At 39.1% G+C, this 27,723-nt stretch overlaps 1 long non-coding RNA gene across 10 annotated transcripts in view; it reads left to right on the plus strand.

Annotated features, from left to right (window-relative positions):
• Positions 1-27,723, plus strand: part of LOC127484148 (uncharacterized) — a 298,348-nt gene that overhangs the window by 36,385 nt on the left and 234,240 nt on the right. The gene's annotated exons all lie outside the window — the stretch shown is intronic.

Below are 27,723 nucleotides of genomic sequence, written 5' to 3' on the forward strand. Positions count from 1 at the left end.
TTTTCCTCATTCATCCAATGATGGATATCTGGGCTGATTTCATGTCTTCACTATTATGAGTAGTTCTGTGATAAACATGAGAATGCAGGTATCTCTTTCATAGATTAACTTCATTTCCTTTGGATATGTTCCCAGAAGTGGGATAGCTGGATCTTACAGTAGACCTACTAGGTGCCTTTTTTTTTAAAAGAATTTCCCATTTGTTTCCCATAATGGCTATATGAATTTTCATTCCCAGCAACAGTGTATTTTTCCTCTACATGTTTGCTGGAATTTGTTATGTTTTGATAACAGTCATTCTAACTGGAGTGAGATGAAAGCTCATCGTGGCTTTTATTTGCATTTTGCTGGTGAGCAGTGTCACTAAGCTTTTTCTCATGTGTTTGTTGGTCAGTTGTACATTTTTTTTTTTTTTGGAACATCTCTATCCAAATCCTTAGCCCATTTCTTAACCATATTGCCTTATTGATGTTGAATGTCTTAAGCTCCATATGTATTCTAGATATTATTCCTTTATTAAATGCGTAGTTGCCAAATATTTTCTCCCTTTCTGTCAGTTGTCTCTTTGCTCTGATGGTTCCCTTTGCTATACGGATGCTTCTCAGAAACTTGGTCATTTAAGCTCCAGGTATGTTACTCAACCCTCCAGTAGTCCTCTCTTTGAGCAGAGGTTGAGTTTGTACTTTGAGCTGGAGATAATTTTAGTTTATTTCTAGACTGTTGAACCTATTGCAGTCTTTGACTTTTCTTTGGTTACCAACATAATACTATTGCTAATGAAGGAAATAAAATACTAGTTTCATATCAGCAGTTTTCTAGGACTCAGTATTTTGTATCATCCATTCTAGTTGATACAGGTACATGTAGAAATATTTAAAAATGTATTGCTGTTTACAGTTTTTAAACTTTATAAAGTTTTGTCCTTCAAACTATTCACTATATGAGGTCAAATATTTATGTCAGCTCATATTGTCATTGGTCTCTTACTTTGGGAATTATTTTTAGACTTAGTTAACATGCTGTGAAAGAAAATCTGTACCATTTAAGAATAATTACTTCTATTATTGGGATTTCAAATATGTGTAACATTCACCAAATGAAAGATCTGTTGCCCAGCTCATTTATATTCAAGATCATATGCTTTAGAGATGATGTGGGAAATTGAGATCCTTTGATTAAGATTTCTCCATTTTCTACATATGGCATGCCTAATTAAAAATTGAAAATATTTTTATCCATTAAAACTCACCCACCTTCTTCCATTTTTGGATGACATTATCAGGAGCATTTAACCTTCAGGCATGCCTAAGTCTAGTCTAGTTAGACCCCATGTGGAAGCATCCTATGTATACAGATGTTTACTAGTTGCCCTCTAGATCCTACTTTTGAATTTTTACCAACAGTAGTGTTACCTTGGTTTCAGATTTGATAAAAGCCAGACATATGGTTTTCCTTACAATTTCAGTTCTTGAACTTTTGAGAGTAATGAAACTTATTTTCTTTTGATAAAGATGAGACGGACTCCTGTAGTGTTAGACTGTGGGCTGTTTCTAGGTGGGTGTTGTGGTACAGTGTGTTCAGCTGCTGCCCGGGACGCACATGTCCCAGACTGGGGGGTGTGGTTCCAGTCCTGGGTCCTCCACTCATGATCCAGTTTCCTGCTAATGCACCTGGAATAGCAGTGCATGAAGACCCATGTACTTGGGTCCCTGCCACCCATGCGGAAGGCCAAGATGGAGTTCCTAGCTCTTGCCTTTGACCTGGCCCAGCCCTGCTTGTTGGAGCCACTTGGGGATTGGGAGTGAACTAACAGATTGAAGATTTTCTGTTTCTGTTTCTCTCTCACCCTCCCTCTCATCTGTCTCTGTGCTTTTCAAATAAACAAATCTTTAAAGAATGTGGGCTTCTCTAAAGGTGAGCCTTGATGTTGTCCAGCAAGTGGTGCTATAGTGTTGAACGTGGCCTTCGTAGTCAGCAAAACTGTCAATTCTGACTCTGCTGTTTACTGCTTACCTGTCCTTGGGGAGTATGTGTGATCTTTCTGTGCCTCAGTTTGCCCATCTCTTTCCTGATGTTTTTCTAGTAACAACTCTACTGTAACTTTAATTATTCCGTTGATTCATAAACTTTTTCTACCTTTATTTCCAATGTCTTTGGTAATCTGCTGTTTCTTTATGATGAGTATACCTGTAGATATTTTATTTTGCTCAGGACTTGTGGTGCTTACATGATCTGATACGTCACATATTTTATTAATCCATTGCATCTTTGAAAATTGCTCTTCTCCATTCTTACTTCCTAGTAGTCCAAATAAGCACATTTTGGGCCTTCTTTTGTTCATATCTGGTAACCTCTCTTCCATTTCCTGTACTCTATCATCCAGTCTGACATGCTGCATCATTTCCTTCACTCTGTCTATGGGAATTGATTCTTCCATTAACAACATTGAATTTTTTTTAATTCATTGGATTTTATTTATTTATTTATTTTATTTTTTTTTTGACAGGCAGAGTGGACAGTGAGAGAGAGAGACAGAGAGAAAGGTCTTCCTCTGCCGTTGGTTCACCCTCCAATGGCCGCTGCGGCCGGTGTGCTGCAGCCGGCGCACCGCGCTGATCCGATGGCAGGAGCCAGGTGCTTCTCCTGGTCTCCCATGGGGTGCAGGACCCAAGCACTTGGGCCATCCTCCACTGCCTTCCCAGGCCACAGCAGAGAGCTGGCCTGGAAGAGGGGCAACCGGGACAGAATCCGGCGCCCCGACCGGGACTAGAACTGGGTGTGCCGGCGCCGCAAGGCAGAGGATTAGCCTAGTGAGCTGCGGCACTGGCCAATTCATTGGATTTTAAAATAATCAAAAATTTGTTTCCAGAAGTTCTCTTTTCCCCCTGGATTTCCTATAAATTTTCGTGGCTTCCTTTTTCTTTCATTTCCCATCTTTTACCTCTTCAGGCATTTAACATATTTTCTATTTTCTAAGTTTCTTATTACTCATACTTGCCTTTTTTTTTTTTTTTTTTTTTTTTTTTTTTTTTTTTTGGCACTCTACTAATCTTGTTGCCTTTGCTTATTTTCTGGCACATTTTGTAACTTTTGGGAACTTCTTATGTGTCATCTTTCTACTTTATGGGACATATATATAAAACTGGTTCAGATCACTTTTTCGTTTTCTTCTGTTTTATACTTTAGTGATATCAGCTTGGATTACTATCATTTATGAATATTATAAATTAGACTCCAAACCTCAGATTATATAAGGTTAGAATTTTTATTTTCTTCCCCAGAATCAAAGAAAGATAAAATATTTTTTACTATTTCCTGAAGAAAGCAGGAAGATCTTTTCTAGCTCCTTGTTTTCTGAGGATATAGTATTTAAAGGGTCGTGGCTTTATATTGGGATTTACATTAGAATCCCTAAACTTACATGGGTAATTTCTTTCTAGATAGACATTAAGACCCAAGACCATAGCAACTAGAGACTTGAATCTCCTGGGTTCTGTACCACCTTTGCACCTATTCACACTAACTCTGGCCATTGAAGTTCATTTTTTGTGTGTGTGTTTTACATTCCTTTAGTTTCAGATGCCTGGGGCATTTGCTGCTTCTAAATCCCTCAGTATAGATGTATTTTAAAATGCTTTTGTTTTATGCAAAATTTCTAAACATTTGTAATCTGAGTAGTAATTCAGTGTATCATCCTAACAAAACTATAATTATAGTGCTATCTTGAAAATTAAAGGAGATTTTACCTGTATGGAGTTTAACACACTGCCTGACCTAGGTTTTATGTTTTTATATTAGCGTTAAATGTAGGACGATTTGCATAAAGTCAAAGTGAACCTACAGCTACTGTTGTGAGGAAGATGAAGCAGTTTGAGTGTCTGTTTTGGGTTATCCCCAAAGTCATTTGATTATTGACAAGCATGTACACAGTTCTTAGTGCTGTTCCTGGAAGATTCAGTTTCCTTATCATAACCCCCAAGTTGATATTGAATATTGCCAGTGGATTCTTGTCTGCTTTCTGAACGTTAAAATCATTTCACCATCTTTTGCACAGGAATTTTATGAAGTACATAAATTCTTTGCCCATATAATTATACATGGTGTCACATATACTTTTACTAACTTACAAGTAAAATGGGGATGATTTGAGAAGATGACAGAGGAGAGCCCCTCCAATAAAATGAAACCCAACAGTATCTTAGGGCAATGAACAAATGAAAGTATTAACATTAGTACATGCTTGGCTATGTCTGTCATCAGACACCATAAGTATTACAAGTTACTGATGTTAAATATATGTACTATTTTTATATGACAATTAATAGAAACATATTACAGTGTTAGAAAAATAAAAATAGTTCAACTTAAACCCACAAGAAACTGGGGAAAAAATGAATGAAAATGTATTCTAGATTTTAGAAGACTGAAGCAGAAAGTATCCGTTTAGCTTTTATGAAATTTTCAAGTTGTGTAATATACACATAGTTTTTCTATTAAGAAAAATGACATTTTATATAATTTAAATAATATATACTGTTTCAAAATGGATGTTACCTATAAGAAAAAATAAGTTAAATATGCTTAGTCATTGAGCACTTAGGCAATCAAGGTTAACAACACAATGTCACCAAGCTATATTCAGATCAAACTGATTAGCTGAAGATGGTTTTATTAATCAGAAAAATAACGAACCACATTATATTCAATTCTATTTTAGAAAAATTAAAAATCAGGCTAAGGAAAATAGGAACTGGAATCAACAATGATAGAAGTAAAGTCAAGACATGAATGGGCTTTGTGAAAAGACCAGTAAGGGGGCCTACATGGTGATGTAGCAGGTAAAAACTGCTGCCTATGGTGCTGGCATCCCATGTGGGCACAAGTTCCTGTCCTAGCTGCTCTGCTTCCAATCTAGATCCCTGCCAATGGCCTGGGAAAAGTGGAGGATGGCCCAAGTGCTTGGGTCCCTGCCACCCACATGGGAGACATGGGAGAAGCTCAGGGCTCCTGGCTTCTGTCTAGTCCAGCGCTGGCCACTGCAGCCACCTGGGGACTGAAGCAGATGGAAGAGCTTTTTCTCTGTATCTCTCTCTGCCTCTCTCTCCCTCTTTCCTTTTCTCTCCTTCTCTTTCTGTAACTCCTGACTTTCAAATAAATACATATTTAAAAAAAAAGGCCAAAAAGTAACCAAAATATTTGTAATGAAAATGAAGAATATATAACTAGGAATTTTAAATCAATTTAGAAAACAGAATGCTAATAAAATGGTAAGTCTTGCCAAAATAGGTTATTTAGAAAATACCAACTAATAAAATTTCATGAAGTAGAAATGTATATAATCCAATGACTATACTGGATTTTATATTTTATTAAATATTTATCACTGATTAATCTTTAGCCTGGACCATTTTACACATGAGTTTTTTCAAACTACTCATATATTGAAATTATTCAATATTTCTGGTTAAAATTGTCCAAGTCCAGGCATATTTATTCCTTTTCTTGAAACCTATTAGAGCATCAAGGAAAAAAGGAGGTAATCCATAATCCACCATCTATTAGCTAAGAGGCAATGCTTTGGCTGTGCAGCACTCTGAGCAAACGTGCTGCCTCTTCTGAGAGAGCTTACTGAGAGCTAAGTGGTGCTCTTGACCACATTAAGGGAAAAGGTTCCTTTTAAAATAAGCACTATAGTGCTGAAACAGACCCCATTGACCTTGTGACTGCAGCTAGAGGAATGGAGCAGTCAGGAGAGACACAGGATGTCCCTGCACAGACTTCCCTAAAGTACACAGAAAGTTAAAGAAGTCACTTTGTCATTTCTGTAGTCTATGACCTAATCAAAGAAGGTGCTTGGAGTAAGGTATAGTGACCCAAGGGAAGGAAGGAAGACCGCACACTTTAACAGGAAGTCCACAGGGCAATTAATAACCAATAAAATTGTTCATCTTTATTAAATTAGCATGTGGAAAAAACTGTTCTTGGTTAAACATTAACTCAATTTTCATTACAGCATTCAAAGGAACTATTATTGCCTTTATAAGGATTTATTTGTTTGAGAGGCAAAGTGACATAGAGAGGGAGAAACAGGCTCAAACCAGGAGACAAACTCCCTCTGGGTCTCCCACATGGGTGGCAGGAACCCAAGTCCTTGGGCCATCATCTACTGCCTCCCAGATGTATTAAGATGCTGGGCCAGAAGTGCTGAGTAGCTGGGGCTCAAGCCAGGCATTCTGAAAAAGGATGCAGGCACCCCGAGCAACAGCTTAACCCATTGTTCCATAATGTCCACCCTCACTGTAGTTCTTTGTCTGGAATTTGGCAGATGGACTGTTAACAGAGAAGTAAACATCTTAAAAGGAAATGAACAATATACATTGTTAAATGAATTGCCCCAAAGAAGCATAAGAAGGGTTCAGTTCAACAGTTTTCCACATTCTCATAGAAATTACAGACAATTCAATATTTCTAGAAATAAGAAAAGCCCTGGGAGAAGATGATGTGGTAACAGGGAAATCTGAAAGCAAGTTGGAAAATCTCAAAATTAGTAGCAGAATGAAACATTGAAGAATGAAGGCACCAGGAAGTAGAACAAGTAATAAGTTGGCAAAATTGGAGTGGGTGACTTGGGAAAATCATAAAATTAAATTAAATATTAAAGATATTACAAAAAATAGATATAAAAGGTAAATAAAGGAGGCCCAATTTATACTTAGTTGGTATTTTTGAAAGTAGTAAAATGGAAGAGATTAAACAGGTTCATACATCTCATTGCCAAGGAGCATTCCAATATTGTAGAGACTCAATATCAGGAAAAAATTTAAATATAGTTGTTAGTAACAGAGGAGAAAAACATTATCTTGATAAATGCCAAAGGGATATTTTATAAACTTGAAAACATCTGGTTTAAAGAAGCTTAGATGACAGCAGTATGGTGACATATAGTGAGGTCTTGATTGTTTTTTATTTTTTAAAGATCCATTCATCCTGTAAACAAGGAATTTAATCTGTCTTCATTTGAAGTATGAATGATAGCTAAGATCCTACTCTGTCATTTTGTTGTCTTCCAGTTATTTTATATACCCTTTCTTTCTTTCTTGTTGTTGTTAATCTTTGCTTTAGTGGTTTTCTGTAGTGTTAAGACTGGAGTCCTTTCTCTTATTTGTGTCTGCTGTACCAGTGAGACGGATACTTTCATGTGTTTCCTGAAAATAGTTACTGTGCTATTACTTCCAGATGTTGGACTCCCTGAAGCATTTTTAAGATTGACTTATGTATTTGAAAAGCAGAGTTTCAGAGAGGCAGAGGTAGAGAGAGAGAGAGAGGTCTTCCATCTGCTGGTTACTCCTTAGATGGTTGCAATGGCTGGAGCCGGGCCTATCCAAAGCCAGGAGCCAGGAGCTTCTTCTGGTTCTCCCACGCAGGTGCAGGGGCCCAAGGACTTGGGCCATCTTCTGCTTTCCCAAGCCAAAACAGAGAGCTGGATAGGAAGTGGAGCAGCTGAGACTTGAACAGGCACCCATAGGCAATGCCAGCACTGCAGGTGGTGGCTTTACCCACTACTCCAGTGCCATCCCTGAAGTATTGCTTTTTAAGGTCAGTATAGAGGAAATAAATTTCTTCTGTTTTTGCTTGGGAATACGGTATTTCATCCTCCTCTCTGAATGTTAGTGTTGCTGGTTAAATATTCTTCTGTGACTGCTTTTTTAAAGATTTATTTTATTTATTAGAGGTAGAGGCAGAGGCGTCCATCTGCTGGTTCACTCTCCAGATGGCCACAATGGCCAGAGCTGCGCCAATCTGAAGCCAGGAGCCAGGAGCTTCTTCTGGGTCTCCCACACAAGTGCAGGGACCCAAGGACTTGGCCCGTTTTCTACTGCTTTCCTAGGCAATAGTAGAGAGCTGGATTGGAATAGGAGCAGCTGGGATTAGAACCGGTGCCCATATGGGATGCCAGCACTTCAGGCCAGGGCTTGAACCCGCTGCGCCACAGCACCCTTCCCCATGTGACTGCTTCTTTCAATACTTTGAGTGTATCATCCTATTTGCTGCTGAAATAATGTTTCTGTTTACATATCTGCTCTTAGTATGATGGAGATTGCCTTGTATGTAACCTCATAGTTTTCTCTTGCTATTTTTACAGTTCTTTTTGTCATTGAATTTTGACATTTTGACTATAATGTGTCTTGAAGAAAACATTTTTGAGTTGAGCCTGTCTGGGAATCTTTGAGTTTCTTGGGACCTGATATCCATTGCATGCCTTCCCCAACACCTGGGAAGTTTTTCACTTTGATTTAGTCAAGCATGTTTTCTTTGCCTTTGCCCATCTCTTTTTTCTGGAAAGGCCAGAGTGCAAATGTTCATTTGCTTAATCCTATACTGTAAGTTGTGTAAACTTCCCTCATTCTTTTTTTTTTTTCTGGTCGGACAATTATTTAAAAATATATCTTCAATTTCATAAATTCTGGATCTTGTAGGTTGTTGAACTTCTCGATTTTATTGTCTCATTGATTGAATTCTTTAGTTACAAGATGTGTTAGATTCTATTTTAATGATATGAATACCCTTGTTGAATTTTTCATACCGATGATGGATTGTGTTCCTGATTTAACTGACTTTTTACCTGTACTCCCTTGTCTAGCTGATTTTCCTACAGATGTTTATTTTGTTTACTTTTCATTTCATAAACTTACATGTCGTTGGGGTCTATTACTAGATTATTAATAGTTAGCTTGAAGGGGTCATGTTTTCTTTTTCTTTTGTGGCCCTATGTTGATATCTACATATCTGATAGAACAGTTGCCTCTTCCAATTTTATGGAATAGCTTTTGTATGGAAAGACTTTGTCTGGTAGATAAGTTGTGGGGTGTTGACTGATGAGTATCTTCTTTGGCTTTTGTTCTGGGTAGACTCTGGAGTGTAGACTGTGCAATATCTTCAGCTGTAATCAGTGTCCGTGGTATCTGTGAGTGCCTCAATATGCTGGACTGTACACGTTCATGGAGGCAATTGTGCTGTCTTGTTAGCAGTGTGGACTACCAGGTAGGCCACCCAGTAGTCTTGGGTGATATGCACCAAGCACAGTGGGGTCACCAGTGCTGGGGGTGGGGGCTTCCTGGGTGAATGGTCCTCGGGTCCTAGGTGGCAATTGCTGGACTGGTCCTCGGGGACTGGAGGGTATGGATATCCATACCTTCATTCTGGAGGCTGCACTCTACAGTATGTAAAGTACAGGGTACCACAGGGGCTTGGATGCTGGAGTAACAGTTGAGGTACTGGGTCTAACTGAAGTCATGACATTGCAGCCTTGTTAGAATGGTAGAATGTCAGTGGGGCCTCAGATGGGGAGATGCAGTGGCTACTGGCCCCTAAGACAGGGTGTCCTTTAGCAGTGACTCTGATATCAGATGGCACCAATCCACATCAGCTTGGGTCACAGGGAGTGGCACAGAGAGTACAATGTGAATTCCTTTTATGGAGGCCACAAGGACTCCAGGCAGCTAGGTAAACTGGACTTGGGGACTGTGTGGACTGTGAGACTGTCCTGCTTAGATCTGTAGATGTCCTTGATGCTACTAGGAGTTAGTGCTTACCTCTTCCTTGCAATAGGCAGTCCCTCTTTCTTCCAGGCCAATCTGAGCTGAGGAGCCAGGGTCACATGCAGAGTTCTTTGCTTCCCTCTCCATCCTGCCATCTAAGTTGCTGTGCCATGCAGGGTTCCTGTCTTTGGCTGAATTCTAATGTTCTTCTTAGACATTCATCATTAACTACATCATCAAGTGTAGTTACTTGTTTTGGTCCTGAGTGTAGGAGATGATCATTGGATATCTATTTTTTATGATACCTACTTTTTTCCTTCTCTATAGTTTTCATTGTAGAGATTTTTCTTCATTAAATTTACTACTAGTTTTTCTTTTTAGCTATTATGAATGGACTTGTTTTCTTGATTTCTTTTCCACAAAGTTCATTCTTAGCATGCCTTTACTATAGTGATATGTATATATTGATGTTGTATCCTATAACTTTACTGAATTTATTAGTTATCATAGTTTTGGATGGAATCTTTAGAGTTTTCTACATATATAACATGTCACTCGCAAACAGGGGTAATTTGACTTTGTCCTTTCCAGTATGGATGTCATTTCTTGATTTCCTTGGCCTCGTTGCTCTGGCTAGAACTTGTAATACTGTGTTGAATAGAAGTGGTCAAAGTGGCATCTTTGCCTTGTTCCAGATCTTAGAAAGCTTTCATCTTCTTTCCCATTCAGTATGTTACCTGTGGATTTGTCATAGTGACCTTTGTTACGTTGATTTATGTTTTTTGTGTACCTAATTTGTTTAAAGTTTTCATCATTAAAGGGTATTTTTATCAAACGCTTGTTTTATGTTCATTGAAATGATCATTCAGTTTTTGTCCTTGTTGTATCACGTTTATTGCCTTGAGTATGTTGAACCATCCTTGTGTTCCTGGGGTGAATCCTACTTGATGATGGTGAATGATCTTTTAAAAGTGCTGTTGAATGGGGGTTATAGGAGAGAGGGAAAGGGGAGATGGTCGTCAGTGGGTACAGTATTGTAGTTAGGAATAATATTTGGTGTTTTCTCAGTAGGGTAACTCCAGTTAACAATGTTTTCCACATTTGAAAAAAGCTGTAATAAAGTATTCTGAATGTCCTTACCATAAACAATAGTAAATGTTTGAAGTGATGGGTATGCTGATTACTGATCATTATGCAATATATACATACACATCAAAACATCACACTGTACTCCATAAAAATGTATAATTATTATATACCAATTAAAATTACATATAAAAATTAAGTACATTCTATAAAGTAGGCTTAGAATGAAATTTAAGACAAGAAAATAACCTTAAACTAACAGGCTTAATGGTGGAAAGACTAGATTTATTCTCATTTAAATCAGAATTAGAAGAAAGGTTTTGCTGTCGCTTATTATGTTAACTTTGAAATGTTTGGAAAATCAATTGTACCAGAAGAAATAACTGTAAATTTATTTAAACAGGTGATAATGGAAACCACCCCTTTTGCCACAAGTTTTCAAAATAACTTAAATTGCTGAGTCATATTGTAATAACATTTTATCTCTAAATATTTCTCCTGAAGAAAGAGTTGGGCAACAAGTATTCAGTATAATAAACAATATACCTTAAAATATTTTTAATTTTGGTTGTTTAATAATAAGTATAGGTGTCTGGGTATTCATGAATTTCTGTTAGAGAAAAAAACTATTCAGAAGGTTTTATAAGATACATGCAACTCTTTTAAAACATTTTGGAGACATGCATGTGTATCTGAAATGTTTATATCTAGGGAGTGGAATGATGGATTTTATTTTGTATTTTCTAATTTCTGATTATGTGTTACATGTATAATGAGTCCTGTTCATAAGAAACTTCAATATGTTAGAGAAAGGAGTTTTTCTTAAACAGCTTGATCCCATGTATCGGTTAAAATGTTTAGGAAAAAATGATGTAATTCAACTAAATTATGAATGGTATTTGCCTCTGGGAAATGAAATTATGATCTGTTTCCTCTTTGTTCATAGTTTTCCTTGCTTTCTATAATTTCTTTCTTTTTTCTTTTTTCTTTTTCTTTTTTCTTTCTTTTCTTTTTTTTTTTACAGTCAGAGTGGACAGTGAGAGAGAGAGACAGAGAGGTCTTCCTTTTGCCGTTGGTTCACCCTCCAATGGCCGCCGCGGCCGGCACACCGCGCTGATCCAATGGCAGGAGCCAAGTGCTTCTCCTGGTCTCCCATGGGGTGCAGGGCCCAAGTACTTCGGCCATCCTCCACTGCACTCCCTGGCCACAGCAGAGAGCTGGCCTGGAAGAGGGGCAACCGGGACAGAATCCAGCGCCCCAACCGGGACTAGAACCAGGTGTGCCGGTGCCGCAAGGTGGAGGATTAGCCTGTTGAGCCACGGCGCCGGCCTCTATAATTTCTATAATCAATTTTTCCCATTGTAATAAAACAAATTAGAAATCTGAAAGCAGAGAAAGAAACATGAAGGAAACTCTGCAACCTTTATCCAATATATTAAAGAGTGTTCCACCTTAGTTGTGACTTGTTCATCTGCAGCTTCATATGTGACCCCAGTAGGGGACTCATTTAGATTAAATAAATTTCCCAAATATATATATTATGTTACTAGCAGATGGCTTATTTTGAGTTAGTATATAAAAGAAGAATACAAACTAAGAAATGGAAGTGAAAGGAATCCTAATTCATAGGGTAGTGCTTCCAAGGATTTCAATTTCCTAATTCTTTCTTGTATGAAAGGCAGGGCTACCTCTGTATGGTTTTCACTTTATCACTGTGAGGCTGAAGTGATTAAATTGGGAATAAAGGCATGAACCACTTGTTCTGAAAAAAGGTTTGAAGGAGCTCTATGTTCTTTCTCTATTTTTACCTAAAGTTTTAATGTTACTCGTTTATCTTACTGCTTTGTAAAAATGATAGATGCTTACTATAAAAAATGAAAGTAATGGAGAAAAATTCATGAAGGAAAGAAAAATTATGTTAAATTCCAACACAGAAGTATCCATCATTAACAACTGCTGAATGTTTCTCTAGATATTTTTTTTTCTGGTTGTATTCAGAGAGCAAAGGAGATGACTAGATTAATGCCACTAAGTAACTTAACAAAAATGGCACCAGTCTATATCAGCTGTTTTTTAAAAACAGTACTAAATTTTTAAAAAATTGAACCAAGGGAAAAGTGAAATGGAAACAGTTTCTGAACTTCAAAATCACATTTCCTTAGTAGAAGACCTCAGAGGTCCTTTAAAGTTAAGAAAAGCAGATGAAGAAAAACTTAAAGATTAATACTTTGTTTAAATATTTATTTTATATATAAAAATGTACTTTAAATTTTATATATAACAATATATATTCTTAAAGACTTTATTTACCTGAAAGGTAGAGTTACAGAAAGGTAGAGGCAGAGATAGAAGTCTTGCACCCACTGGTTCACTCCCAATTGGCCACAATGGCTGGAGCTGGGATGATCCGAAGCCAAGAGTTTCTTCAGGGTCTCCCATGTGGGTGCAGGGGCCCAAGCACCTGGGCCATCTTCTACCGCTTTCCCAGGCCACAGCAGAGAGCTGGATCAGAAGTGGAGTGGCTGGGACTAGAACTGGTGCCCATATGGGATGCTTGTACCTCAGGCAGAGGCTTAACCTACTGTGCCACAGCATCGGCCCCAGAAAAAAAAATACACACACACACACACACACACAAACACACACACACAAACACATATATATAATTTAATCTCTTTAGTTCTCCGAAGATAATTTCACATTCACATAATTTGAAGTTGAAGAAAGCCCCTACCATATTAACCACTGGAAGATTACAGATTGATTGACATTGACAAAAGAATGCAAGACTGGTGTGCCCATTAGCACGCACCACCTCTACTGAATTCAATAGTCCTGCTTCTTGGGGTCAGAGGGCCACTAGTCAGCAACTCAGTGTTGATGCTTTGTGTGGAAGTTGTCATCATCATAGGTTGATGGCATTTATTTGCAGATTACATTCTAGGGAACAGTAAATTTGGAAGCAAAAACGTATACCTTTTTTTTTTTTTCTAATTTCTTTTCATGATCTCAAGGCTTGTTTACTATCCAAATTGATGCAGCATTTTCTCTCAATGTAGTCATCCATCAGGTTCCAGGCATACCTAGATTTTCAAGTAGTTCAAGTCCAGCACTGCAGTTGTAGCTGAAATCTGGTAGGCTGGAGGAGAAATGATAGGAGACCTAGCCTGGGTTTATTAACCATTTGCAAAACGGAGAACTGAAGGATTGCCTGGATGGTAGTTTCTAATGTTAGACTGATGCTACTTCATGTGCAAACTGCTATACTGTAGTCCTTTACTGGTTCCTCTCATCAGGGCTGCCATCCTAATTCCTCAGTGCTAGAAATACTGGCATCCAGTGGTTCAAAGGCTACCCTTTATGAAATTACCCTCAGCTTCGGAGAGCTGCATCACACAAGATTATATCTGTTCCAGGAAGTTGTGTGTGGTGAATGACTGATGGAGGCAGGACACAAAGGTCCAGCCCCAAGCCTGTTCAATAAAATTGGAGGGGGCATTCAGGTCTGGGGCTTCCTGCTGGACTGAATGAGTTTCATATGCAACAGTATTGGGATCAGCTTGACCTTTTGTCTCTCTTCTCTTTCTCACATCTCCATTGCTGTATTTCTTTAGAGAATTTCCTAAAATTTCTAAATTTCCCTGCAGAAGATATGATGGCTTTCTTAGTAATGAGAGACAAAGGGTGGGAAAGAGCTTTAATAGAGTTAAGTTTCATAAAGCCATGATTTATTGAATTTCAAAGGTTATCTCATTTCTTTTGGTGTGTACTTAGTTATCCATTTTTTAAAAAAAGATTATTTATTTAAAAGAGTTACACAGAGAGGAGAGGCATAGAGAGAGAGAGAGAGAGAGAGAAAGAGAGAGAGGTCTTCCATCCAATGGTTCACTCCCCAATTGGCTGCATCGGCTGGAGCTGTGCCGATCCGAAGCCAGGAGCTTCTTCTGGGTCTCCCACGTGGGTGCAGGGACCCAAGGACTTGGACCATCTTCCACTGCTTTCCCAGACCATAGCAGAGAGCTGGATTGGAAATGGAACAACCGGGTCTTGAACCCATATGGGATGCCGGTGCTTCAGGCCAGGGTGTTAACCCACTGCGCCACAGCGTTGGCCCCTAGATGTCCATTTTAAAACATAAAATCATGGTGATGTTCAGTTATAATGTATAATCTCAGTTCTATAATTTATTTCCAAGCAGAAAAGCCAACAGCTGGCAGAGAATACAAGAATTCAAAACCACCGGTTAATTTCTCTTGGTTGTGACCAGGCTGGAGAGAGTAATTATTGGCAGCCTTGTGTCCAGGATGATCTTGGAGCAGTCTCAGCGGTTTTCTGGGAATGAGCAGTTCACTTCTTTCTTTATTGTTCTTAACTCTTTCTCTATCCAGATGCTCTTCCTTCAAAAGCTCATTATGGGCCGGCGCCGCGGCTCACTAGGCTATTCCTCCGCCTTGCAGCGCTGGCACACCGGGTTCTAGTCCCAGTCAGGGCACCGGATTCTGTCCCGGTTGCCCCTCTTCCAGGCCAGCTCTCTGCTGTGGCCAGGGAGTGCAGTGGAGGATGGCCGAAGTACTTGGGCCCTGCACCCCGTGGGAGACCAGGAGAAGTACCTGGCTCCTGCCATCGGCTCAGCACAGTACTCCGGCCACGGCGGCCATTGGAGGGTGAACCAATGGCAAAGGAAGACCTTTCTCTCTGTCTCTCTCTCTCTCACTGTCCACTCTGCCTGTCAAAAAAATTAAAAAAAAATTTAAAAAAAACTCATTATGGCATCAGCTTGAGAAAGGGGAACCATGTAAGAAGGAAAAAGCCAGAGGGAGGCTCTGGGCCTCTGTTTTGCCTGACTCGACTGTTCAGGTGACTCTGGCTGAATCCAGAGTACAGCATTAGGCTCTTCTCTTCTAGGTCTTCGTACTTCATGGTGACTCTGGAATGCTCTATTAAAACAAATTTGGTATATTTTATTTTCATTAGCATAGCATGCAACATATTTTTGAGCATATAAAATAACAAGACCAAATTTTATAAGCTTAAATTTATATACAAAGTTTATTTTTGTCTATTTGGAAGGCAAAGTGACATAAAAGGAGAGGCAGAGATCTTGGATCTTCTGGTTCACTCCCCAAATGCCTACAATATCTGGGCTGAACCAGGCCAAAGCCACGAACCTGGAACTCCATCCAGGACTCAAGCCTGGGTAGCACGGACACAAGTATTTGAGTCATCATCTGCTGCCTCCCGGGTGCAGTAACAGGAATCTGCATCAGAAGTGGAGGAGTCCGGACTTGAACTGGCACTGTGATAAGGGATGTGGGGATCCCAAGCAGCAGCTCAATATGATGTGCTGCCATAGCTACCCCTATAAACTTCTTAAGGAATTAATACGTTTCTTTATAGGCTGCCAAATCTGCTGCTCTTCATGAGGCCACTCTCTTCTTGGTCCTACCACTCTTCCAAGTTTACCTCATTTGTACCAGCCCAGGTCCACCCTCCCTTAAGGAAGCCTATGTCTGCCACTGATGTTCCAATCTTTTGTTATGCCCACCTGTTTTAGAGTTACACTTTTGATTCTCAAAGCCTTTACTACTTAAGCAAAGCCTATCTCTTGCAATTGAAAACTTTAAGCTTTCAGAACTATTGCTCCTCTCACTAGTTTAAAAACCTATTTTAGAGGTTAAAAAGTCCTTCCCATTTACTGGTTTTCTTTTCATGCTGTGAGTGATGTGGTTACCCTAAAGACTTATTTTTAAACAATTTTTAATATAAAGAGAACAGATTTCATGTACCTTGCAGTTACAATTCTGAGAAGATAATGATACTTCCCTCCCTCTCTTCTTCCCTCCCTCAATCCCCCTTTTTCCTTTCTTTTCTTTCTTCAGTTTTTACAAAAACATAATTTCAGGCCACTCTGTAATCATGGGCTTAATGCACCACTAACCATTTGCAAACAGGGATAATTTGACATCCTCCTTTTCAATTGGTATCCTTTTGGTTTCTTTGTCTTGCCTAATGGCTCTGGTTAAAATTTCCAAAACTATGTTGAATAGCAATGGTGAAAGTGGGGGTCCTTGTCTATCTGTGGATCTTAATGGAAATGCTTCCAGCTTTTCCCCATTCAGTATAATGCTGGTTGTGGGTTTGTCATACATTGCCTTGATTGTATTGAGAAATGTTCCTTCTATACCCAATTTGCTTAAGGTTTTCATCATGAAAAGATATTATGACTTACCACATTTATTGATTTGCAAATGTTGTACCATCCCTGGATACCAAGGATAAATCCTGCTTTAGGTGAATGATCTTTCTAATGTGTTGGTGGATTCGATTGACTAGTATTTTGCTGAGGATTTTTGCACCTGTATTCATCAGGGATATTGTTCTATAATTTTCTGTCTTACTACTTTAAAAGTTTGCTAGAATACAGAAGTGAAGCCATCCAGCCCTGAGCGCCTCTTTGGGTGGTCTTGGTTACTGATTTAATCTCTGTCTTGGTTATTGGTCTATTTAGGTTTTCTATGTCTGCAAGACTCGATTTTGACAGATTGCATCCAGAAATCTATTCATTTCTTTTAGATTTTCCAGTTGTTAGCTCACTAAGAATAGCGATTTATAAAGAAAATCAGAAAATGAAGATTTTGATATTATTTTGGGCCATATAAATCATTCACAAGGTAGAATTGTAACTTCTGATTGCACATATTTAGGAGATGATTATACTTAGGTACAGTATGATTTATAAATGTATGAAGGAACTTCAAATATTTCTTGGATATTGAAGTTTATGCTGGGAACCTTTGGACTCACTTCTTCTAGTTCTTCATATAAATGTTGTGAAGTACTTAAACTTCTGTGCTGTAGGATACTAACAATTTTTACTATTTAATAGGTATCCAATCTCCCACTACTTTTTATCCATCTCCCCTTCCTAGATTTAGTGACCACTATTCTCTCTACTTGTGAAAATCACATTTTTTAGATACCAAGTATGAGTGGGAACATATGGCCATTGCCTTTCCCTGGCCAGTTTCTTTCAGTATAAGTTCCTCTAGTTATGTTACTGCCAATGACAGGATTTCATTCTTTTACCCTTGTTGCATAATATTTCATTGGGTATACATACCAAATTTTCATTTATGAGTATTGATGTTTTGCCTCTTTGAAATGATAGCCTTTTGATCTAAAGCCAGGAGCCTGGAGCTTCTTTTGGATCTCCCATGTGGGTGCAGTGGCCCAGGTGCTTGGGCCATCCTCCATTGACTTCCCAGGCCAACAGAAGGGGCTGGATCAGAAGTTGAGCAGCTCAAACTTGAACCAGCACCCTTATGGGATGCTGGCACTGCAGGCAGATGCCTAAGCTACTATGCCACAGCACCAGCCCCAACATTTGTTTTAAATAGCCAGGCACCCTGCCATTTGGTGCATATATATTTATTATAGTCACATCCTTGTGTTGAATTGGTCCCTTGTAATAATTAACATAATGTCCTTCTTTGTCCCTTAACACTCTTTGTGTTGAAGTTTATTTTGTCTGCTATTAGGATGTTTATATCTGCTCATTTTTGTTTTCATTAGCATGGCATATCTTTTTCTATCCTTTTCATTTTCAGTCTGCATGTACCTATGTTGGTGAGGTCTGTTTCTTGTAGGTAACAAATAGATGTGTCTTGTTTTTTAATCCATTCATGTTGGACATTGCCTAAAGCCTCCATTACAATATGGCACCTGGCAGATGTTCGAGGGGCATGTCTGTGGCTGCTGAGGTTAAGCTATGTAAGATCAGACCACCAGCAGGGATAGGTCCATTTTGGTTCCGGACACGTGGACAGTGCATGATCCCTATAATTTGCTTAAGATGCCCCTGTGCATGGTCCACCCATGCCTGCATGACCTTTTCACTGATTAGCTCCCTTACTGCGCATGTCTTTTGTAAGCTTTATAAGCCTGCACACTTCCTCAATAAAGTGGTTCCTGCTTCTACAGAACTCATGGGTACTTGTGGTGTGTTCATCACCTGTCGATCTTACCTCTCCCATTCGCCTTGTCGGGGAGTGCCTGTACTGCCCCTGCTGGTCAGGGGCTAGCCTCAGGCTTAAGACCCCAACACATTCAGTCATTCTGTTTTTTATGATTGGAGAATTCAGACCATTGACATTGAAGGTTACTATTGATAAGTAATGACTTGGCCCTGCCATTTTTTCTGTAAATATTCCTATTATTTGCTTCGGATTTCCTTTGTAGATGATATATTTCCAGAAATGTATCCATTTCCTTACTTTCTAAAAATCTTACTTATTTTTATTTTTGTGAGAAACAGAAATTGAGGAGAGAGAACTTCCATCACTGGTTTACTCCCAAAATGCCTCCAACAACCAGGGCTGGGCCAGGACATATCCTGGAGCCAGGAACTCTGTCTTGGTCTCCCAGATGAGTGGCATAGACTCAAGTTCTTGATACATCATCAACTTCTTCTCAGGATGCACACAAGCAGGAGGTTGGGTTTGAAGCAGAGGTGAGACTAGAACCCAAGTACTTAGATACGGGATGTGGGTATCCAAGCAGCAGCTTAACCCACTGTACTACATCCATCCCTATGCCGTTTCTTTTAGGTTTCCCAGTTTGTTGACCTATCATTTGCTCATAACAGTTCTTAATGATCTTTGTATTTCATTGGTGCAAGTTGATGTCTCCTTTTTTGTGTATGTTTCCTAATTGAAGAGATTGCTTCAATGTGTTCTATCACTACTGGAGATATATATGCCATTATTAAATCCTCCCATAATAAATTTACCAAAATCCTTCCTTATTTTCCCAGCTGAAATTAGATATGCCTTCACAAAAATCACATTTTCAGCCTCTCTTCTTAGATCATTGTTGACATGGAAGCTTACATTTGTTACCCATTGCTGTGTTCCTTTGAGGGTAGAATTTAAATAGGGTTGGGAAGGAAAGCATGAATACACATTCACGGATCCTCCTCTGATAGTTCTTTCTGCTATTTCCTAGCAGTGATTCAGGAGCCGATAGGTTTTGTAGAATATATTCAGAATTACTATCCTTTCTAATTCAGCACATAGAGCATTTAAAAAATATTTAACAAAGATGCAGATGAAGCATTGTAACCAGCTATAGGAAGCCATAGTATAACCAAGCTGCTTTCTGTTTCTAATTAAACCCTAATTAGAAGTCGTAATTTAACTGAGCTGCATTAATACTCCCTGAGCTATGAAAAGCTTGCTACGGTTGTTGGAAACCCATGGATTCTGGGATAATAACAAAGGCAGTTCACCTGGATATGAGAGACAAATACAGAAAAATGTTTCATAAAATGGATTTTCCTTATGCTATCAATTATTTTCCCTTTTTAATCCATTTTTCACTCTTCTCATGGTTACCATTTAAAAACATGACCATTGAGGGTGGCATCTGGCCTTGCAGTTAAGATGTCACTTGGGATACCCACATTTCACATTGTAGTACCTGGGTTAGAGTCGTGGCTATGTTCCCAATTTAGACTACTTGTTAATGTGCACCCTTGGAGGTAGGAGGTAATGGCTAAATATCTTGAATCCCTGCAACCCACTTGGGAGACAGGTATTGAATTCCTGGCTTTGGGCTTCAGCCTGTGCCAGTCCCACCCAGCTACTGTGGGCATTTGGGGAGGGAAGAAGCAGATCAAAATCTGTCTCTCTCCCTGTCTGTCTCAAATAAAATAAAAACATGACCCTATTTTCCTCCTACGCTTCCCTCCACTCATAGCTTGAAAGTCCTTTGAGCTAAATAATACAGCCTCAAATGATAAACCTACCACAGCTAACCATCCCAAACCTTCTACAGCATTCTTCTTACAGATACTGTTACTCTCAATATTTCCCTACAACAGCCTTATTTTTGGCCATTCTAACACTTACCATGCAACGAATTTGGACATGGCAAATGTCTTCTGTGGTTTTACACATACTGTTTTCTAGTTGGACTCTCCTGTTTTATACATCACAACCACTAATCTTTAAGATGTTGTAGTGATGAAGTGTGAGCTCTAGAGAGAGCATTGGGTTTGAATGCTGGTTTGTATTCTGCTTTCTAGCTATGTGACTGTATAAGTTGCACCATTCTCAACAACTTGCCAAGAAACAAGTCCTGCAGTGTTCTGCAGTGGTATATTTAGGGTCGTGATTGAAGAGAAGAAAATTAAGTGAAATTCGAGATGAGCACTTAGAATTTGAAGATGGAGTAGCATTCTGTCTTTTAGCTTGCTTTAACTTTTCCATACCACAGTAGCCATTGTAGAAGTATTTTAATGATGTGAGAATTGTGCTTTCACTCTAACAGGTCAGTAGTAATTGGCTTCCTTTATACGTAGCGTTTCAAGTGTCAATGCCCTCGAGTCACATATCAACAGGGACGTATCACTAGTTGAATTAGTTGGGTTCATTTTTGCAGAGGGACAACACATTCACAAGGAACTATGAATCTCTCAGTAAAAGGGTGATAGGAAGAACCTGGTAAGAGTTTAGACTTGGGTTGAGTGGTGGTAGGAGGGTCTGAAGAAGTAGATGTTTGCTCTATATTGGATGATGCCAAAAGTAGAGCAAGTCCATGACTGGGTATCTCAGTGTTACCCTAGGAAGAACAGATAAAGCAAGGATAGAGCTGTAATAGGCAGCAGTCACTCATTCTCGTATTAGCCAGGAAAGGGGCTGTTTGTCATTTTGTGGTTGTGTGGTGACCTTGTGTTTGTGCTCAATGAAAGTATGAAGTAGCCTTGTTAGGCTCATTTGAACCCTACAATAAATTGAGCCTATCTGATATTGATGTTCTGTGAAATTATTTATGTCCAATAAGAGACTGATACAGTTTAATTGTGAGTATATACCAGCCTTTAATGTCACCAATGCCTAGCTGAAAGTGAGTTCTTATAAAACCTATTTCTGTAGTTCATGGCCTTTTAGAATCCTCTGTATAGGAATCCTATAGAAATATAGTCATCTTTTGGGGCCGGCGCTGTGGCACAGCAGATTAAAGCCCTGGCCTGAAGTGCTGGCATCCCATGTGGGCGCTGGTTTGAGTCCTGGCTGCCCCTCTTCCAGTCCAGCTCTCTGCTATGACCTGGGAAAGCAGTGGAAGATGGCCCAAGTCCTTGGGCCCCTGCACCCACGTGGGAGACCCAGAAGAAGCTCCTGGCTTCGGATCAGCACAGCTTCAGTCATTGCGGCCATCTGGGGAGTGAACCATCGGATGGAAGACCTCTCTCTCTGTCTCTACCTCTATCTGTAACTTTGTCTTTCAAATAGATAAAATAAACCCCTTTTTAAAAAAGAAATATAGTCATCTTTCTAGAGTCTTCTGAATAAGACTTTAACCTAAAGATGATTGGAGCCAGGTAGGGGATGAAGTCTGATGGGAGTGCTATCCTCCAAGGAGGGAGAACTGACTCTGTTGCAAGTGCTGTTAGAGAAATGCCAGTGAAGGAGGAGACCTAGTAAGTGGTAAGTGGTCATCCCTCTACTGTGTTGGCATCCATGTTGACCAAAACCTTTGTATTTCTTGGTAACCTTCTGAATCTGGTCTCTGGATGTGTGTAAGCACCCAGGTAGATGTGATTCTGTCCCTGTAGTATCATCACCATCGTCAGTCATTGTCTCTGCCGTGGCTTGCTTACATCTTTTAAACTATCAAATTTATTATTTTTAAGACATGAAAGTCTGAAGAAAAATATAACAAGTATTAATATACCTATTACTCAAAAATAAAATGTTGGCAACTCAATTACCATTCTATCATCCCCTGATGGTCTTGCCTGTCTGCTACCCAAAAGTAACCATAAACTTGATTTAGAGTTTCTTTGTCATACATTTATTTATACTGAATACTTATGTATACATCAGAAAGCAATGTATTATCCTACTTGACTAGTTTTTAAATTTCAAATGAAGAGTCTCAAATATTATTCAATCTACATATTTTGTTCAACATGTCAGACTCACCAATGCTGACATACATAGTTCTTGTTTACCTATTGTTTGATATGTAGAAATTCTTTTAATGAATATACTCTATTTTATTACCAATTTTCCTATTTTTATATTAGCATTTTAGAGGTTTCTTTTGTTGCAAAAATACTTCTATGAATATTTTTGTACACATTTTCTACACTACAGGTGGGTGAAATTCTCTAGGATTTTTATGTAGGAGTACATTATCTGAGTCATAGTGTATGTGTCTGCAACTTCAATTCCCTAGACTGATCGCATCAATTTACCCACCCAGCAGCAGTGCAAAAGAACGTTCCCCTTTGCTCCACATTTTGCCAATTTTTGTTACAGTTGGACTTTAAAATTTCTGGGGTACGAGGGGATGAAATAGTATCACTCTGATTTTTATTGTTTTAAAGGTTTATTTGAAAGGCAGAGTTACAGAGAGGAAGCGGGGCGGGGGGGGGGGAATCTTCCATCTGCCGGTTCTCTCCCCAGATGGCCACAACGGCCAGGGCCGGAGCAGGCTGATCTGAAGCCAGGAGCTTCCTCAGGGATTCCCATGCAGATGCAGGGGCTCAAGGACCTGGGCCATCTTCCACTGCTATCCCAGGCCATGGAAGAGAGCTGGATTGGACGAGGAACAGCCGGGACTCAAACCAGCACCCATATGGGATGCCGGTACTGCAGGTGGTGGCTTTACCTGCCATGCCACAGTGCTGGCCCCGATTTTCATGATTATTTTTCTGATTTGCTATGATATTAGGAAACTTTTCGCATGGTATTTGCCATCTACGTGGTATCAGTCACTGGATTGGCTGCTTCTGAGAGGCAAGTAAAAACTGACAGAAAGGGCTTGAAAATAATCAGATGGGCTTTAAGGCCGTGCCAGTATGAGGCTCAGATTTACCTGTTTACATGGGGTACATCATAAGGGAGGTATCCTGTTGACTTTCATTACCGAGCTGGCCTGGGAGGAGAGCTGGCTTGAAGAGAACACAGGTTGCATTTCTAAAAGGAAAACATTTTTAGTTAATGGACAGTTCTTCCTTCAGTGTTGTTGAACATACTTGGCTCCGTGGCTCTGACCTGGAGCCCTCCAACTCCAGGGTAGGTCCATTTTCAGTGACCCAACTCTTGGCTGGCAGAGCTGCCAGGGCTCTTCATAAGCTGCCTTCTGCTGAGGCCCTGGCTTTCCACATTGAGAACCAACGCAATGGACTGGCTGTTGGGTCTCTTTGAGGGCAGATCACTGTGCAAAGCAGCCGTTAATTGGCCTGCCACCCACCTTTACATTGCTTCTGCAGCCTAGCTTCCTCTTCCCTCTGGTTTGTATTAAAACAGACCAGAGGAAATCTTTTAAGAGAATGCAAGTGAAGGGGATGCTCTGTCCCTAATCTTTGGACTAAACTAGAAATCTGTAGTCTTAGGCATGTTCTGAAAGTGGTTTTTCTTTGAGGTAGACAATGCCCATGAGGGAAAGCTATGTTAAAATGATGACCACTTTATTGATAAAATTTTAAGTCATTACTAAAACCCTCTCCTTTTTTTAGGCTTTAGAAAAAAAGGTTTTGCCCGTTTACTGTGCCTATGGCAAAGTAAATCGAGCTGTGGAATCATAATTTAAGCTCTCATTTTAGCTATGCAGAAAAGTGTTAGCAATCTCTTTTATAAGGTCTGAAGATCAAATTGTATATCCTAGAGAGTCCTTCAGAATAGAATTAGTTTCCCATCTTGAAGAAAATAGAGAAATGAGGGAACAAGTCAGGCTTCCCAGAGCGCTTACTGACAATAACAATGTCAAATGAAGACTTAGCAAACAATTTTAACTGTTAAATAACTTATGGAAACATTTACCAGAAGGTCCAATGCCTTCTATAATTTTCAAGGCAAGAGTACACGTATTTGGAAACATTACTTAAATAACACAGTATAACTTGTTTGACCAGCAATCCCTTGTACAAACGTGTCAACAAATTTAAAAAATCTGGTACAGAAATTTAGGTCACATGAACCATAAAAAGGATCTTTGATTAACATAGCAGTTTAAGTTTATGAGCAATATTATCTATAAGCCAGTTAAAACAGAGCTCCGAATAAATTTTCCCATGTAGACATACAATATGTGCACATGTGTAACATAACATACAAGATAGAATAATGCAGCTTCAGTAATAGTTTCTTAAAATATTTAGCTGTCTTTTTATTAACATCAACCACTTAGAATTACTTTCTGCTCTTAGTAATCTGAATTAACCATACTTTTTCTAAGGTGGAACCTGTAGCACATTATTGGCTTTATCTGCTTACAGAGCTGTCCCAGAGTATTGAACACAATAGGGGTCAAGGAAAAGGAGGTCCTTTGGAACCTGAAAGGACACATTTAAATACAGAACCAACAATGTTCTTACTTCATGAGCAGTAAATTGATTTTTAGGATTTGGAGAATACAAATCTGTGGATGACAAAGGATTTAAATAGCCATATTTAAAACTAATACTCATTTTTTAAAGATTTATTTATTTATTTATTTATTTGAAAGTCAGGGTTACACAGAAGAGAGGCAGAGAGAGAGAGAGAGAGAGAGAGAGAGGTCTTTCATCTGCTGGTTCACTCCCCAACTGGCTGCAATGGCTGGAGCTGCGCCAATCTGAAGCCAGGAGCCAGGAGCTTCTTCTGGATCTCCCATGCGGGTGCAGGGTCCCAAGGACTTGGGCCATCTTCTACTGCTTTCCCAGGCCATAGCAGAGAGCTAGATCAGAAGTAGAGCAGCTGGGACTCGAACTGGCACCCATATGGGATGCCAGCGCCTCAGGCCAGGGCATTAACCCACTGTGTCACAGCGCCGGCCCCTAAAATTATACTCATTAACTAACAGAAAGCACTTGCTTATTCCACTCAGTATTTTTGAAAGCACCTGTAGAGTTGTATAAAGCGTTTAACCCTATTGGGCCTCTCGGCTTCTTTCATGAAGATAATCATGATGTCTGGTAACAACACAAGATCATTATAGACTGTATCAATACCATTTTACATTAACATAACAAAATTTTGCACTGCTTCACATCTTGAATACTTCTAATATAATCCAAATAGCTTTATTAATTTATCTTTACAAGATGAGAGATCCTTTGATATTTCCAGGGGCCCAACTGGAAATATGAAATCCAAGATATTGGGAATTTGATTTTTTTTTAATGCTTGTCAAGGATGCCAAGAATGCTCAAAATACCTTGTTGAAATAGGATCCCTTAACATTATGACATGGTATAGACCAGATTTGATCATTGATACAAACGGATACTCCAGTGCTTTAAGATAGGCACATATTCAACAACCCATGGCTTTTAATAAGAAGTTCAGCTGATTTTAAACAATTAGATCTTAACAGAGACATTAAGAGAACACAATAGATAACTTCAACAGAACACAAAATCTCTTTGGTAATCTCAAGAATTATAATAAAAACAAATTAGCACAAGGAATTATTCCATAACTTGGAATAATTTTAAGAGTCAGAACTAGGGAAGAGAAAATAGCTTACTGCAGGTGGCTAGAAAACTGAGCAAAGTTACCAATTAAACAAAACTAAAAGATGTCGCAGTTTTTAAACAAATTTTTAACACTATTTCAGAATATTTACCAACATATGCATTACAAAAACCTCATTGGTTTAACAGAGGATCAGATTTTAGTGCTATGTCACATAGACTAACAGCTTTTGCTTTCTGCTTATTTCTTTGATTCACTTCTCAAAATGTCCCTTTAAATTCTCCAAATTAAGACAACATTTTCTAAATAAGATAACACATCGAATTTCAAGCTTAGTTAACTCCAAGTGAATAATTTTTCATATGGACAACTTATGAAAACATGTTAGCAAACCCAAATATTTAATCTTAGCACCTTGTATTCTGTGGAAAAACTAAGTTTACATTTGGACACATTTTTATCATTTGCTTTACCCAATTTACATTTAGTGATTACCCCTAAATGACTGAAGATGCTGATATTATTTCATACCTCTATCTGAATTAAGGTCAAAGTTAAATTTATATCAAATTCTACTGTTTTATAAAACTCTAGGTATAAATCAGTGACATTAAACCAGAGATTGCAAAATGCATCGGCGGGGGCTGGGGTGGGGGCTGTAACAGGCATTGATTACCCATTGCTATCAGGAACCCATTAAACCAAGTTGTAAAACAAGTTTCGCAAGTTACAAAGCAATATTTTTAAAAGCAGTGATCTTTCTAGATTCAAGAGAAATTTATTTAAACCCAGTATTCAGTTACAGTTGAATTAAATTCTATTTACCAAAGATATCATTTTAGATTCTAATTAAATTTGAGTCTAGTTTTTCTCTTACTCAAAGAAAAAATACCTTAGGCCATTAATGCCTGGTCAACAGTCAGCTATGTGGCACTGCCTCTGAAACTGAAGGCTTAGCAGCTGTGAGATGGGTCTCAAGGGTTACTGTAAGCTAAGAAACCATGTGCCAGACAGGAAGTCCACTGGAGCTTGCTCACCCTTGTTAGGTTGTAATGGGAGAGGGCATCCATCAGAGCAGGTGGGCACCCCTCCAGAGATTCCTAAAGAGAATATGATAGGTGATAGAATAGAGGGTAGTTACTACAAGGAGGCTCCTGCCCCCTAGGCTAGAGAGAAAAACTGGAAGCCCTGTGAAGAAACAGTAACCTTATACTGCAAAACCAAAAGCCAATACCAGAAGTGTCTAACACTGAGGCTGGCAGTTAAACCAGTCTCAGGGATGGGGAGTCAGGTCAGAAGGTGTCTCAAGAAGTCATCCTGTGGATTAATCTACATGTATTTAATAGCATCTGAAGTTATTGGGCCTAGATTCTTGCTTAGAAACCCCAAGGCAAAATTAAAACAGTGGGAGCAATTGTCACCTGATTTAAAAAAAAAAAAAACAAACTCTGAGATTAAAACCTCAACAGTCACAAGCAATAACAGAAGAACCCTGGTGGCTCACTGAACAGACCCAAGGACTCTGACACTCAGGAAAACAATTTAATGCATACCGGAGCACTTGCAGGGTAACAGAGGGAAGAGGTCTGTTACGAGACAGAGTTCTGAGATGGGAAGTCAGAGTAGTGGGGCTG

Source organism: Oryctolagus cuniculus, chromosome 15 (assembly GCF_051225735.1).
Source record: "Oryctolagus cuniculus isolate XC-2025 breed Fujian yellow rabbit chromosome 15, ASM5122573v1, whole genome shotgun sequence".
Lineage (NCBI taxonomy): Eukaryota > Metazoa > Chordata > Mammalia > Lagomorpha > Leporidae > Oryctolagus > Oryctolagus cuniculus.